The following is a 16,407-nucleotide window of genomic DNA, read 5'->3' as shown; positions in this document are numbered from 1 at the left end:
GTATCGACACCCGTAGATCAAGTCCCACAGTCAGGTACAGCACACTAGCCGCCTTCCGCACTGTGCACAGCACCGCAGGAGAACAGGATCATGTGACTCAGAGAAGCCGGTCAACCGCTGATGATGTCACTCAGGCACACAATCTCCCAGAGTCGCAATGGCAAAGTAATATGTCGAGCGTTATGGGGCAGTATAATAAAGCTCCCAACAGTAGAGAAATCACAATTTAAAAAGCTTCTTTGGCAATCCCACTGTGCCAAGGATTGTGCAATTTAGGTGTTGGGATGGATAGGTATATTTGTGTGTCATCAGCATGCAGATGGTGTTGGAAGCTGAGGGGAACTTAACATATCACCTAGTTTGATTTTGTGCATAACGAAGAAGAAATAACCCAGAACAAAACCCAGAGTTTATAAATCAATAGGTGAAAAAAAAGAGTTGGCAAAGGAGATCGTGAAAGAATAACAGAAGATGCTTGACAGAACTTTGTCATGAACATCAAGAGAATAGAGGATATGAAGGCAAGGAAAGTGGTCATCAATATCAAAAGCAACAAAGTAGTTTGAAAGACAAATAGGATCAAAACATGTTGTGGGAAATATGTCCATTGCTCTGTAACAGATGAGAAAGACGTTGGGGTGGGGAGAATAGGAAGAAGAGTTGTGGAGGAAGAAGGTGAGGATAATATTTTAGGTCATCTACAATGTTTTAAGCTGTTGAAGCAAGGGGAAATGGTTGCAGATTGAGGACAGAGGAAAAAATCAGAGACTAAGGGCCATAGGTTAGAACTATTGATTTAAGAAAGGGCTGAGTTGAATCAGTATAATGTATAAATAATTTGTAGAAGAAAATCTGCAAGTGTATGAGGTTTTCTTCAGACACATTCAGAGTAATAAGTGAAATGCATGCGTCTTAAGTGAATGTCCTGAGGTTACAGGGGTGAGTGTGTTGGAGTAGGAGGGGAGCATGTTGGTCGAGAAGAGATGATAGCATTATTTTGGTGTCCACCATCATTGCTGTCGATTAAAGCTGGACTGGACATTGACAGCCAGCTGCCATCTTTGGACTCTAAAGTGCTACTGGAATAATTAAGTGAAACAAGCAAGAAGCTGTCCTTTTAAAAATACTATACAACTCCTTTTTGACATCCTGCATTCCATTGTTTTTGTTTCCTCTTTGAAATATTTTCTTATCATCTGCCCGATACTCTATCTGCACCTGAACATGGTGTATCTTTGCTATTTCAAGAACTTTATTATATTTCACCAAAAATATGGTCTTACAGAGATAATAATATAACAACAAAATTGTCACTACAGTAGTTCTATAGCTGCATTGTTACAAATGTATATGCAGTGTTGAAAGTACATGTCTTGGTATATCTTGCATACCCTTTTACTGAGTAACTACAGCGGGCACTGACCAACACTTGATACTTGAGTTGTTATCTGCATCAAAGCAACATTATCAAAACTCTAAGGGGTGGAGAGTGCAGGAGCTTTTGCTGTGCCAAAGGAACAAGAGATTCTCATACCAGTCAACAAAGAGATCCCTATAGTTCCAGCATCTGACATCCTGTTTTTGTGTATTAAGTAGAGCGCCTCAGGTTGTTCTACACACAAGACATGTACTACGTTGGTGAAGTGGCTCTTCCCTGCAGTTAAGCAACACAGGCACAAAATTAAATCAATTATTTTTCTGTTATGCACTTAGCTAAGCATTTGCATTTCTAGGAGCTCAAGAAGGCTTTAAATTAAACTCAAGAAAAGAACAGATCCTGCACTCCTATCAATTTGGGCTAAAATATAATAGTGACATAATAAAAGTATGCACACAGCACCGGGGGTTCAGTACAAATATAGTATTAATATTTATTTCAGGTTCACTGAACCTGACAGAAAAAATAAACAATCTAAAACAAAATATAATCTAAACACAGTGACCCCTGATGAAGCACACTGTTGAGAAACGGGTTGAGGTCACATGAGGCTGTTCTAGCGTGCACACCCATTGGCTGGGCAGAGACCAGGAAGTGGCAGTTGAGGATTCACACTACCAAGTGAAGTTGCAGTCCAGGCAGTTACATCAGCGCCATCCTTGTCATCCCGCTATTCCAATTCCATGGTCAGTGTCTGCCTCACCCACCCCCTGTGGTACATTTTTATCTTTTATTTTCTTGTCCCATAGTGTCATCTGCCTATTATTTATATGGCATATGTAGCAATGTGAGTTAGCTCTGATGCACATATTATTATGTTGGTTTCACTAGCTTCATTTGTCACCTAGGTGACTGTGTTTAGATTATATTTTGTTTTAGGTTGGTTATTTTACGTGTCAGGTTCAGTGAGCCTGCAATAAATATTAATTCTATATTTGTACTGACCCCTGGTGCACTGTGTGCATACTTTTATCGTTTCTCTGAGAAAAACCTTCAAGTTATCTCGCTTACGAGTTATTCGGGAGTGACTCCATGCGCCCAGCAGCAAAGGGATCTGTTTTCTACCTACATCACACATCAGACAGCACGAGCACGGAGTCCTTGATCTTTTTTCTATACTAGTGACATGTTTACATTTAGAACCTAAGTCTGTGTAACAAAGGAGTCATTTGGTTGCATCTTTTGATTGAAACAAAATTCAAGCCTGTCAACCTCGTCAAGGTAGCCTCAGTTTAGCAGGTACCTACACTGAATATATATAATTTCTCATTGTCCTGTGGGCTACATTTTGTGAGATATGTAAAAGTGCCCTGAAGGGGTCAAACAAATGAAGCATATGCTTTTGTGATTTAGTGCAATAAAAAGCGGGCTAGAGCCAGTATCAGAGGACCCTTATTATAAAGGTGAACTGCGGGTGCACAAATACCCTAGTGTGAAATATTGAAATGTATATTTATCTCTTGTTTCTGTCTGACATAGACACTCACCTGCTCTTCAGTGGAGGGTGATGTGTAGACTGACAATGAGGTGTGTTATACCTTTATGCTATTGGAGAATTGGTATGAGCTCTATCCTGAAGGGAGGAGCCATACACGTCCAAGGAACTGGATAGTAAAACAGAAAACAGGTGAGCCAAAACCTACCCCTATGATGCAATGTATCCGTAACACTATAATTAAATGCCCTTATGGAGTATGCAGCATGGAAAAGAATTGGCCTCACATTTTATGGAAGACTACATATAAATAAAAACACTTTAATCTAGTCAGACCTTTTACATTCTGAACATGTCAACACCTGTGACAAGATCACAAGGAAACTGTCAACAAAATATTCTCATAAGGACTGGAGAGAGCAATAAATATGCAAAGTTATGTTCATGACATTTTTCTGTAATGTTACTTTCCCACAGCATAATATGAATATGAGCGTTCACAATTGCCTAATATTTGGCACGTAGTGCAAGATAGCCCGAGGAACTGAAGGGAGTGTACCAAGCTGATTTCAATTAATGTACACCCCAAGAAAACCTAATTTAACATGAGTCTTGCCCATGTATAGCAATCATTCACAGTGCCCCTACATGACCGCTATTGCTATCTATATGACTTGTATTTATAACTTTATTTCAAATAGCTCTTTTTCACCACAAGGGGAATCAAAGCGCTTCACAGTATAGTACGCAGTATGCGGCACATAGGAATGTTATTCAATCCCTGCCCCATAGAGTTAACAATCTATGATTATGGTGCCTGAGGCACAGGGAGGTAGTGACTTGCCCAAGGTCGCAAGTAGCTGACACCAGGATATGAACCAGGGTCCCCTGATTCAAACTCTTTCATGGCATACAGAGTCAGCTGTCTTTATTCACTGAGACGCTCCTTCACAACACATACTACATGCATAGCACCTATATCCCGTCTCAGCCAATTTAATTTGACATTCTTGTTGAGAGGGGTAATTGCAAGTCTAGGCAAAAAAACAACATAAATAATGGTACTATGAACTCCCTAATCATATATAAATTGCAACTAGGGAATTACACACCTGTAAGGCTGACAGTAATAGTGGCAAAGCATGGGAAGAACACGCCCGCATGATAACTGTCTACTTTACAATATCCTTTCTAGTGCAGCAGCAGTCTCACTTAGCAACATAGATAAGAGTCTAAAGGAGGTTGATTTACATGTACTAACGTAATAACACTATCATTAATATTATATCTATTTTGTTAATGTTCTTTACATATTTTAACCTATTTTCTGACAGAGCAATGCATTGCAGGCCCGAACTCCTACTAAAACACGCATGATATCCACTGATATCTACTGTAATCCAAAATAGAAAATGTTTCTATCTTCTTTTATATAGTTCATTGTGACAGTAGAGGCAGCCTGGCAAGCATAATAAAGGTTAAGTTGTTGGTTGCCCCTACCCGGCCTAGGCATAGGCTCATATTGCCATCTTATTGTAGGAATAAAATGGCTGACAAAATGTGTGACAGTAGGGGCAGCCAGCCTCACATAATAAAGATGAAGCCCGATGGACTGTCCCCAAAACAGTGTGTAATGGCCGCCTCTGTGAGGCTCATTTGGCCTGAATATTATGTATTGTGTGTAACCTCTTTCAGAAGAGAGCTAATCACTGGTGATATCTGGAAGGGGGAAAACTGTGTGTCTTCGGGAACTGGGATTGTGTAAAAAGCACTTTTATTAATTGTGTTAGTGTCACGGCTGTGCTCGCCACAAACCTGGGTCGGACCGCGTGGCTGAGGTGGGGTTGTAAAAGCACCGACCTTAGACCGCGCAGGCTGATCCGGATTGTGCAGTTCGTAGTCGTATGTAGCAGGATCAGGATAGGAGAAGACAGCATCGTCGGTGGACACGCCAGGGTCAGGACTGGAGACATCAGGGTAAACGTTGTTCAAGCAGGAGTTCGGCAACAGGTAGTCAGGAGAGCCCCGCTTCAGCTTAGGAGCGCGGGAGTGGCTTCTGCGCGTGCGGTGACCATGGCCCATGGTACTGGTCTCAGGAGGTGGTAGACAGACCAGAGTAGCACACCGCCTAGCTGCACTGGTTAACCAGTGCTTCAGCGCAAGAGTCCTGAGCGGGCTGGGAAATCCTCCGTTTCAGCGCAGGAACCAGGACACGGCCTCTGCAATAGGGAAAGAGCAGCAGGCCCCAGGAACCAGGAAGCTGAAGAAACACAGGGGAAACCTCCGCTTCAGCACAGGCGACAGGAACAGACCGCTGCGTGAATATAGCAGCCGGTCACAGGAAACAAGGAGCTGAAGTAACAAGGAGAGTACTCAGCTTCAGCACAGGAAACAGGAACTGACCGCTGCATGAGACTAGCAGCCGGTCACAGGAACCAGGGAGCTGAAGACAACAAGGAGAGTACTCCGCTTCAGCACAGGAACAGACCGCTGCGTGACACTAGCAGCTGGTCTCAGGAACCAAGGAGACAGACAAGACAAGGCTTATGGCAGAACACAGAGACATCCAGCAAGGACTATGCTCGGCAGGGAGCATTGTGGGAAAGCAGTACTTAAAGGTCAGAGAACCAATGGCAGAAGGGGCGTGTGGCAGTATTGCTTTGGTGAGTGAATCCAGGCTGCAGTAAATATCAGGGGAAGTGTTCCAGGACTGCACAAGTCTGCAAGGTAAGGCAAACAGTAAACCGAGGAGCGGATTCCTTACAGTACCCCCCCTTCACGTGAGACCTCCGGGCGAACAAGACCACTCATAGAGTTGGGGGACCAGGAGTTGTTCCTGAACCGTCTAGGATTGGTGTTAGAGTCATAGTCCAGAGACTCGTGGTCACTCCTTTGTGTACCCTCACCCCCCGGAGAGAACTGCGGCCAGACAGGGCCATCCATGGGTCTCGGGGACATCGAGTTGTTCCTAAAGTTTTTTAGGCGGAAAGGGGATCCGTAAACGAGTAGTTCCTTGGTGAGTACTGTTCTAGGATATGAGAGTGGTGGTAGAGATATCATTGGTACATGGCTCGCCCCGCGAAATGGCTTGGGAATCCAAGGCTGTGAAGAACCAGAGGGTTCCGGAGCAGAAACGGCAGAAGAACCCCCACTGGGAGCCCAGTCTTTAGTAATGGGACCAGAATTTAGAATAAGCGGCCTTGATAGTTGATCGAATATACCCGGGCGACCTTCGGGACAGACAAAGTCTTGGCTGACCTCTGCATGTAGGAATTTGAGAGGGACTTCTCCTCCAGAGGTCTCCCAGGTAGTGGTCAGCGAGGGTATAGGGTGGGTGGGAGCATTTCCCGGTATTGGTATGGAACGTGATAAGGCAAGCAGTAAACCAGACATAGAGACAGAAATCTTGGGATACGTACAGAGTATTTCCAACTCAAAGGAAATAACAGGGGCAACAGAAGGTTCCGAGGGGGAAAACCATTGTTTCACAGAGGCAGAGAAGCACTCAGCAGTGGAGCTCCCAAATACTGGGGAACCCTCAGTGGGAGATAGTATTGTCTGGGGAGTAGGAATAGGCTTTGGGGCTTTAATATCAGAAACTTGAGAATCAAGCAGAGCAAGGTTAGCGGAGGGAGGGGAGCTAACCTCAGAAGCTGAAGTCTGTACAGTGACAGGGACCTGAGAGACTACAAAAACAGCAGCGAGTAAAGGAATTGACTCCGGAGCTGGAGGCTCGGAATCCATAACAGAAACATCTCGCAAAGCAGGGGTACCGATAGGAGAACTAGCGTCAGGAGCTGGTGCCTGGGAATCAGTGACTGGTAATGGGAGAGTAATGATGGGAGTTAAAGAGACAATAAGCTGTAAGTTGGAACCGTGGAAACTCTCAATAGCAGAAACCTTTGAAGTAAAAGGAGTCCTATCCAAAACTGCAAGGGCCCTAACAACAGGGGTGCTTGTCATGACAAAAACAGATTTAGGCGTGTTTACTAGTGTAAAAATTCTGATAACAGGACTCCTAGCCAGTGGTGAGGGTGTCAGGGTTTGACTAGTGAGAAAATCAGATATAGTGATAAGTGACTTAGAATCAATCACTGAGGTTCTATGTTTGCTGGACATGTGTGAGAAAGTACCCTTTAAGACAGGAATTTTAATTTTTACCTCGAGTAACCCAACGGTTGCTGGAGCACGTTTAGCTGCAGTGCTGAGGGACTGAGGTTAAGCAAGGGCAGTAAAACTAAATAGCTCAGATTTAAACACCAGGACTTGTAATATAGGCAGGGTGGTCTCAGACTGTACTAAGGGGGTAACCACAGATATGCTGATCCCTGGAGGGTTTCCATGGGCAGAGAAATCAGGGGAACTAACAGCAAGGACGACCTCTATAGAAAGAGATTCTGAATCTGAAGGGAGGTTTTTACCTCTCCGAGTATCAGGGCCAACAAGGCAAATTTCAGAGAGAGGGGAAACTGTGTGCAGGCTTCTAGCTAGCACATATGAAAAAGCGTCGCTTTTGAGTGAAAACAGTGTGTCAGCAAACCCTCCTGGGAACACCACATGAACCCCAGGAGGGGCATACTGACCACTGTACGGTTTTAACCCTAAGCTTTGAGAAGGGGAGAACACAGACAGTACACGGGGGTAATCATAACTGTACTGGTCTCTGAAGTATGTATTTGGTAAGGAGTGTCTGGGAAACCAGAAATGACTGCAGATTCCATGATGTGGGGACTATGTGCTGAAGCAGGGATCATTGCTCTCTGGGTGAATGACTGATTCAGCGAAGTACCCGGGAATGGGAACTCTGCGACTAAGCTTAGGGAAAAACTTGGTAACTGAATATATTTAACTGGAATCAGAACTTTAGCCGAAGTTTCAGGGGGCACAGCAGCTGAGACTTGAGCTGAAGCAGGGGTTTTATAGCAAAAACTAACTAAGGATTCAACAACCTTGGGGAAGTCATTTAATGCAACCTCTGCTGTAGGACTTGGGGACACATTCTCTGAGGCTAGAACGAAGACATTAGCTTGGAGGCAGCAAGAATTTACAGGAGTTAATGCAGACAGTACCTGAGAGTAGAACATAGAGAGTTTTTCCTCTGTAATAGGTGAGACAAGGGATTTTTCCTCTGGAGCTAGGGACGTGACCATGGCTGGCGGAGAACAGGGGGTTACCAAAGGGGACTCAGAGAGCTGCCCCACAGGGGTTAATACAGGAATGACCCTGGGAACAGAACTTAGAAATTCAAACTGAGTACGTGGAGGTAGGAGGGATTCGTTTTCTGACAGGGAAGGCATACAGAACTGCCTAGCAGGGGTTAAAGCAGGAAAAACTTCAAGGGCTGAAAAGGGAGATTCAGAGTTAGGAATAGAGGGAAAAAGGGACTTGTTCTCGGATACTAGAGCCTTAGTGTTGGCTAGAGAAATATACGTATATTTCAGGGGAACCTCACAGGACTGATCAGCAGGGGTTAACGTAGACATATCATTGGTGTCAGAGTACCCGGGTGTACAATCAGGGCTAGGGACCGTGGCAGCTTCCACGTTAGGGGGCAGTGATAGTGGGTCAGTTTGGTCATTTCCTGGAGAGGGAGATACGTCCCCAGGTTTAGCGACAGGACTGGCAGCACAGGTGGACTGCCAAGCGGCAGCGTAGCTGGCGAGGAGAGGGTCCTGTTCCTTTATGCAAATGTCCAAAGTCAGGGAAAGTACACGGAGTGTTTCTTGAGCATGAACCAACATGAAGAGAGGGTCCTGTTGTACTACGGGAATGTCCAATGATAAGGCCAAGGCAAAGAGTATATCTTGGGCGTTGGCAAGCTTGATAGGATTCACATTATCCCAGGTTAAAGGGGAACCAGGGGAGCAAACATAAGCGGCCAGAGACTGTTTTAAGTCCTTGAGGCAGTAAGCCTTAATAAAGAGATCGTTAAGGCATTGTCTTTGCAACGGGGTTAAACCTTCATACATAATCTGTTCTTCAATCAGGGGTAGTAATTCGCACAGATACTGGTTTTCAAACTGGGACTGGTCTACAGGCCGGGACAGGATTTCAGGAGTTTGTGGGGCCGAGCATACTGTCACGGCTGTGCTCGCCACAAACCTGGGTCGGACCGCGTGGCTGAGGTGGGGTTGTAAAAGCACCGACCTTAGACCGCGCAGGCTGATCCGGATTGCGCAGTTCGTAGTCGTACGTAGCAGGATCAGGATAGGAGAAGACAGCATCGTCGGTGGACACGCCAGGGTCAGGACTGGAGACATCAGGGTAAACGTTGTTCAAGCAGGAGTTCGGCAACAGGTAGTCAGGAGAGCCCCGCTTCAGCTTAGGAGTGCAGGAGTGGCTTCTGCGCGTGCGGCGACCATGGCCCATGGTACTGGTCTCAGGAGGTGGTAGACAGACCAGAGTAGCACACCGCCTAGCTGCACTGGTAAACCAGTGCTTCAGCGCAAGAGTCCTGAGCGGGCTGGGAAATCCTCCATTTCAGCGCAGGAACCAGGACACGGCCTCTGCAATAGGGAAAGAGCAGCAGGCCCCAGGAACCAGGAAGCTGAAGAAACACAGGGGAAACCTCCGCTTCAGCACAGGTGACAGGAACAGACCGCTGCGTGAATATAGCAGCCGGTCACAGGAAACAAGGAGCTGAAGTAACAAGGAGAGTACTCAGCTTCAGCACAGGAAACAGGAACTGACCGCTGCATGAGACTAGCAGCCAGTCACAGGAACCAGGGAGCTGAAGACAACAAGGAGAGTACTCTGCTTCAGCACAGGAACAGACCGCTGCGTGACACTAGCAGCCGGTCTCAGGAACCAAGGAGACAGACAAGACAAGGCTTATGGCAGAACACAGAGACATCCAGCAAGGACTATGCTCGGCAGGGAGCATTGTGGGAAAGCAGTACTTAAAGGTCAGAGAACTAATGGCAGAAGGGGCGTGTGGCAGTATTGCTTTGGTGAGTGAATCCAGGCTGCAGTAAATATCAGGGGAAGTGTTCCAGGACTGCACAAGTCTGCAAGGTAAGGCAAACAGTAAACCGAGGAGCGGATTCCTTACAGTTAGTGTTGTCCCCGCACAGCTAGCAAGTCAGCAATGTGTTTTGTGTTGCCAGCATTTCTCTGAGTGCAGACACAGTAATTCACTTAGCAGGGCTGCTGTCAAGAATAGCCCTGACATAGTTTCATAAATCTCCCTCTCTCCAGTTCCTTAATCTGTCCACCGGGTGTGCTGCTGTTTCTATCTACTCTGGGTTTTCCTCTGTCTGTCTCCTCTTAGGTGCTCCTGTCTTCTGTCTCTGCCTGCCTTATAGTTTCCTGTTTCCTGTTCCTCTTTGCCTTTGTTTTGAGATCCTGACTCCTTCTGTTTCTGCCATGATTTGCTCTGACCTGACCTGTTCCGTATAGTTCTGGTAACATTATTAAAGGCCCTTGCTATTGAACTCTCTTGCCCAGTCTGTTTCCTGCATGATTTCCATTGGCCAGTTTGAATTTTCCGCTCGTCAGCAGCTCCCTCCCTGAGGGGCGGTCTAGAGTCCTTAAGCCGCCCCCCTCCTCTGGTGCAGCTGGGTGAGCTCTCATCTCGTCCGACCCGTGTTCCGGTTGGTCGTGGCCTCTGCTCCAAGGAAAAGATAGGCAACTGAGGCCTATGTATGAGGCACGGACGACCAGAGTACCAGATGAGTTTTGGAGTTGATCAGAGACACGACTGGCGGGTTTTTTCAAAAGTGCTATTGGACGAATAGCACTGAGAAGCCAGAGAAGAAGTTCAGGGCAAGCCTACTTAAGCATGCCCCGGCACCTAGTTGAGGCTAGATTCTTCCACCCCAGACCCCAGTTGGTGAGTGGTACATTGCAATTGTGTATTTTGTGTGTTTGCTGGCTTGTCAGAATAAACTTTCCTTTAGTCAACTATTGTGTCCTGTCTGGTGATAGTGATCCTGGTGGTAAAGGTGTTAAAAGTTCTTGTCTCCCGTGACAAAATGTATTTTGTGTTTTTCCTATGTAGGCTGTTTATTCCCTTGATTATGCTACTCTGTGTATTTTGTAAATCGCAATTGTGTGATGGGCTGGTAATCTACTCAATTCAGCCAGCACACAATAAAGTTTTGAGCTGCAATCTAATTTGGGCTAGGTGAAGTGCTTGGGAACACTGGAGGTGGGGATGGGCATGGAATCAGGGTGGGGGAAACATGTGTTCCTAAAGCTGAGCCTATCTCTGCAGGAGATATCACCTGAAAATGGAAATCAAGGCCTGGGTCCTAGCCCCGCTGGCTCCATTCCGATTGGTCAGTTTGAATCATTTTAACCCAACCTCTGTGGGCTGTCCTAAAGCACTATCACCTTTCACAGACCTGATTGGTTCATTGCAGTTGAGCCCTCACTCAGTGATAGGCCAGCGAAGACCATCTCTTCTCTGATTGATCTGCAACCGGTCTTCCATGGTTTCAGATGGGGGCTAGGAAAGTATGTTTACCTATGCGATCAGAGCTCTACAGATTATTCTAGATTATTCCTGGTTCATAGCGTGTCTTGGTTTCCGAGACTACCGGAAGATTTGAACCTGTAAGCGAGCGGCTATCATCCCAAACTATTGGGATACTCTGAGGCGGATGGATCGTGGAAATCATCTGGGGTAAGATAGCTACTGCAGTACCCAGTGAGCTAGGATTCCCCCATAACCCCCTGTTCTAGTTAGTTAAGCCTGTTTTGTACATTTGTATTGCTCCCGTTGGTTCCAGCCCCCCAAAAAACTCTGTTTATTTAACTCCTTTGTTCTGTCAGGTGCTTGCGATCCCAGTCTAATCATCTGGTCCTCCGTGACATACACTTTCTGCAGATTACAAACAATTATTCATTTTTTAGCTATTTTTTCAATATAAATACATTTTGGTGTCTTATTAAAAATATATATAATAACTAGTTAGGATTGGTAGAGATCTGTCATAAATCAACTGTTTGTGAGACTGGGGAAGCCAACCTACTTTTCCAAACGAAAATAAAAAGCCAGCAAAACTAGGTTATGTTATAATTATGGGTGATTTTAATTATTAGAATATCATCTGGAGTAATGAGATGTACACAGCTAAAGGAAAAAGGTTTGTGGGTGTAATTAAAGACAATTAGATGACCCAACTGATTTGAGTTACAAACTAGGAAAAGGGGCATTACTGGACCAATTAATATTTAACAATGTAAAAGTAATAACCATTATTCAAGTCCGGGAACATTTGGGAAATTATGATAATAACATGGTCTTTTTTTAAATAAGTTATCAAAAACAGTATTATATAAGATTGTCACGATTGGCACACGTGGCTTGTATATGTGACAAGGGTTAATACACACAGCTATCTAGCTGATCGACTTTTCTCTGCTGCAGGGTCCCAAATGAATAATATATCCCTTAATCAGTAACAAATAACACCTTAAAATGCTCCCACCACCAATGATAAAGAAAAGTATTATCGCTATGGGATCTTTGGTCCCTATTTACTAAGAAAAATGTCATTAACACACAAAAATCTATTGTAGCAAGATGTGTAAAAAAAGGAAATGACTCTCTTCAAAGCGTGTAAAGTTAAATTAGAGCCCAACACTTATTACATTTTAGATTTAATATACAAAAATAGTACAGTGAAAAGAATATTACATTAGTTGACTATGTACATGGCTTTGTTCCATCTCATACCTTGTCAGGGTGCTAGATCCACGGAGACTGGGCGTAGATATACTAATGGAATAATAAAGGGTGCCAGGAACTTTTATAGTACAAACAGGAGCTTTATTAACAACCGTTGATAATGCTCTTCACAGCAAAACAGTCGTTACTATATGCTATATATATACGTTAACTGGTGAACAACCATGTTTGTAATCTTTATTTCTTCCCTAGGTAAACCTTACTCGCTCATGCTAAGCAGGTGCTCAGTCTTGTTCCTGTTTCTTTAATCTTTAGTGGCCATCTTCTGCGTAGCATCCTTGATTAAGCACAAGCCAGTGTGAAACGCGTAAGAGGGATTTTGTGCCTCTTTTTCTAATCCATGGGATAAGAATAAAGAGATTTATGCATCAACTTTGACCCTGGCTCCTTTTGGCTGTGCACTGCCTCAACTTCTCTTGTACTTTGGGTTTTAAATACTGGCAGCTGATCACACTGTGGCTGATACTCCCTGAGTGGGTGTGGAAGAAAAAGTGTGTAAACTATGCTGCTAATACAAATGGTGTCCTACTTAAGAAATATATATTGGAACCACTTGCTGTGGTTTTAGTGGTTCGAATCCAGCTTGAGTTTTCACTGCTATTCCCTATTAGTCACCACCACTAGAGAAGAGAGTTAGACCCATTAAAATGCAAGGTCATGTACTACTATATCCAGCCAAATTGAGGGTGGTCAAGGGCACTAAATTGCAGCTGTTTGACTCTCCAGAAAAAGTGCTAACACACTTTAAAGCCGTGCTGAATGCACCAGAGAAGTCATGGTGAAAACACAGTTATACTGGGTTGCCAGACGCCACTCAAGGGCTCACGGCTACTATAAGACAGAAGATGAGTGGCATGCAGCACTCAATCACAGGCTGTTGCTCTCTGTTGGGTTGAACGTTACGTTGGAAGTTGCAAGTAATTAAGACAAAGAATGTCAATAAAGATCAAAGCTCCTGCACTATGCCCTGTGGAGCCACCACTTCGAGGAAGTCGCTCGCTGGAAAGGTATACCTCGAACCCCAAACAAACAAAACAATAAGGAAACCTTCACCCTGAGAGGGAGGGATTGGCTAAATACAAAAGCAAAATGTCACTAGTATAGAGGCCACAGAACCCCAGATCCAGATCAGCAGCCTTAAGATGATCGCTTTGAATGTAGGAGGTTTAAATTCACCATCGAAAACCTCTGAAACGCTACAAAGCACAGGTGAAATGCCTTCAATAAACCCGCCTACTAAACGAAGCTTCGAGACGGCTAAAGGCATCATGAGCCAAAGAAGTTTTTCAGCAGCATACACAGGAAAGCAGAAAGGAACTGCAATACTACTGAGCAAAGACCTGAACTATGTAATTCATAAAACTGAAGAATCAAGGGTTAGATACCTAATCATCGACTGTGATGGATCCAGGGCGCAGATACTTAAACATCGACATCACAATCGAAGGATCAAGAATGTTGTTGGTTAATGTATATGCTCCAAATTTGCCTAACCATATTTTTTTTTACAGATCTATACCCAAAAATACTGGAATGGAACGGTTATGGAATGGTTATCATAGGGGGTCACTTCAATGTTGTGGAAGACTGGATGCTAGACAGATCAGGAGACAAACGGGTAGCACACTACTCACATTCAGAATTAGACACCCATAACACTTTCAGGGAGCACATTATCCTGGTAGACCGCTGGAGAATTCTGAACCCACTATAAAGAGAATACATGTTTTTTTTTCTCACGCCCACAATATATTCTCCAGAATTTATCGCGTCCTGATATCAGCAAATTTAATGCAGAAGATCAATATGACTTAAATTGAAAACATTCTTATCTCGGATCATGCACCGATCGATCTGGATCAATGTAAAACATAATATCCCCAAAAAACATCTCCCGAAGCTGGTGCATGCCCACATAGTGTACCAAGCTGAATCTAAAGAGTTTAAGAAATTCCTGATAAGCCAATGGGCTAACTATGTGGAGGACAATAGGCAGCACACCAAAGAAGCAATATTATTTTGAGATACTTCAAAAGCAGCATCTAGTGCCCGGACAAAAACAACTTTAAACGCCAAACTAAACAACCTAAACACTCAACTAACTCAGGCATACTGAACATATGACACATAAATCAATACACAACCAGAAACAATACTCAGAAACAAAGTAGATATACGAGGCCTTGCTAACAGAGCATTAGCACAATTATTATATCAAATATTATATTCTACCAAAAGAACAAATATACTAGATGGGTAACAAACCTGGTAAAATACTGGCAAACCTAACAAATGACAATAAAACAGCCAATCATATACAGTAATCATCAATTTACACGCTGAAAAGGCATTCAATAAAATCACATGGCCACATATAATAAGGATACTAAAAACGATGATCAAACTGTACAACACTGCGGCACTTCTACGATATACACGAGACTGGATAAACCATTACAATCTGTGAGTATTAACCAATCCACTACTCACTTTGGTTATTTAAGAGTGGGAGTAACTTGAGTTTCTCGATGGTATTGCACACGCGTCTAAGGCAGTCCACACGCGTCTAAGGCAGTAAAGTTTGAAAACATCACGCGCCATGAAATGGGTATTCCAATGTATACACCGTGTGAAGTTTTCGAATAACGGCTGCTGCAGCTGTATATGGCTTGTGACGTCACATTTTAGGGTCAGATGGTACAGCTCCAATCCGATTGGACGCTGTATCATGTGCCCACCTCTTTTATTTTATTCTTTAAGGATGTGACATCATCTCCAAGGAAGGTAGGTCACATCCTTAAAACCACATGGCTATATCACATTGTACATTTTCAAAGATTAACATCAAAGCTATCACCACACAGCCTCCTAACAGAATCTGTAGAGATGGAGTCCAAAAAAGAAACCGGTGCACAGCTGAAAAGTTCAACTTGGACAGAGATGACCATCTGAAAAGTATTTATTAGTTAAAAAACATACAGGTAGAGTCCTGACAGATACTTTAACATGTTTCACGCACAGGGTGCTTTGTCACGACACATACAGGCATACCCCGCTTTAAGGACACTCACTTTTAGTACACTCGCGAGTAAGTACATGTCGCCCAATAGGCAAAAGGCAGCTCGCGCGTGCACCTGACAGCACGTCCTGAACAGCAATACCAGCTCCCTACCTGTACCGAATCTGTGCGCAAGCGGGGAGACTATAGAGCCTGTTACAAATGCGTTATTTACATCAATTATGCACGTATATGACGATTGCAGTACAGTACATGCATCGATAAGTGGAAAAAAGGTAGTGCTTCACTTTAAGAACATTTTCGCTTTACATACATGCTCCGGTCCCATTGCGTACGTTAATGCAGGGTATGCCTGTATACACGAGGAGACAAAGATTTAAAGTGTTTATTTCTAAAGAGCACAGCCATCGTCCAGCTTTAAATTCAACCTCAAAGTTTTTTGAGCACTGGATTTGTGGATAACTTAGTAGCCCACTACCACATATCCTAACAGAATCTGGCATAAGACTCCCCATTCACCACCTCCCCCATCAACAAAATGCTATCATATTTCCTCAAGGGCAAAATTATCTGTGACTCAGTCTGAGGAGACCCGAAGAGATATGCTCAAATGTCTGTATAATTGAATCCCTATCTTGTTGCGACATAGTATCAATAAACTTTTCCCATTTAAAAAAAAAATCTTGGTTCTTAATTCCTTATTCGTCTCGGCTTCAAATTTGTCCATCATCATAAATTTATTCAGACAGTCGTTTAAAATATCTAAACTGGGGGATCCAGGTTTTATCCATTTCACCATCACTGTTATCCTTGCTGCAAGC

This window comes from Ascaphus truei, chromosome 4, assembly GCF_040206685.1.
Source record: "Ascaphus truei isolate aAscTru1 chromosome 4, aAscTru1.hap1, whole genome shotgun sequence".
NCBI classification, from domain to species: domain Eukaryota; kingdom Metazoa; phylum Chordata; class Amphibia; order Anura; family Ascaphidae; genus Ascaphus; species Ascaphus truei.
Note: the sequence above shows the minus strand (reverse complement) of the source record.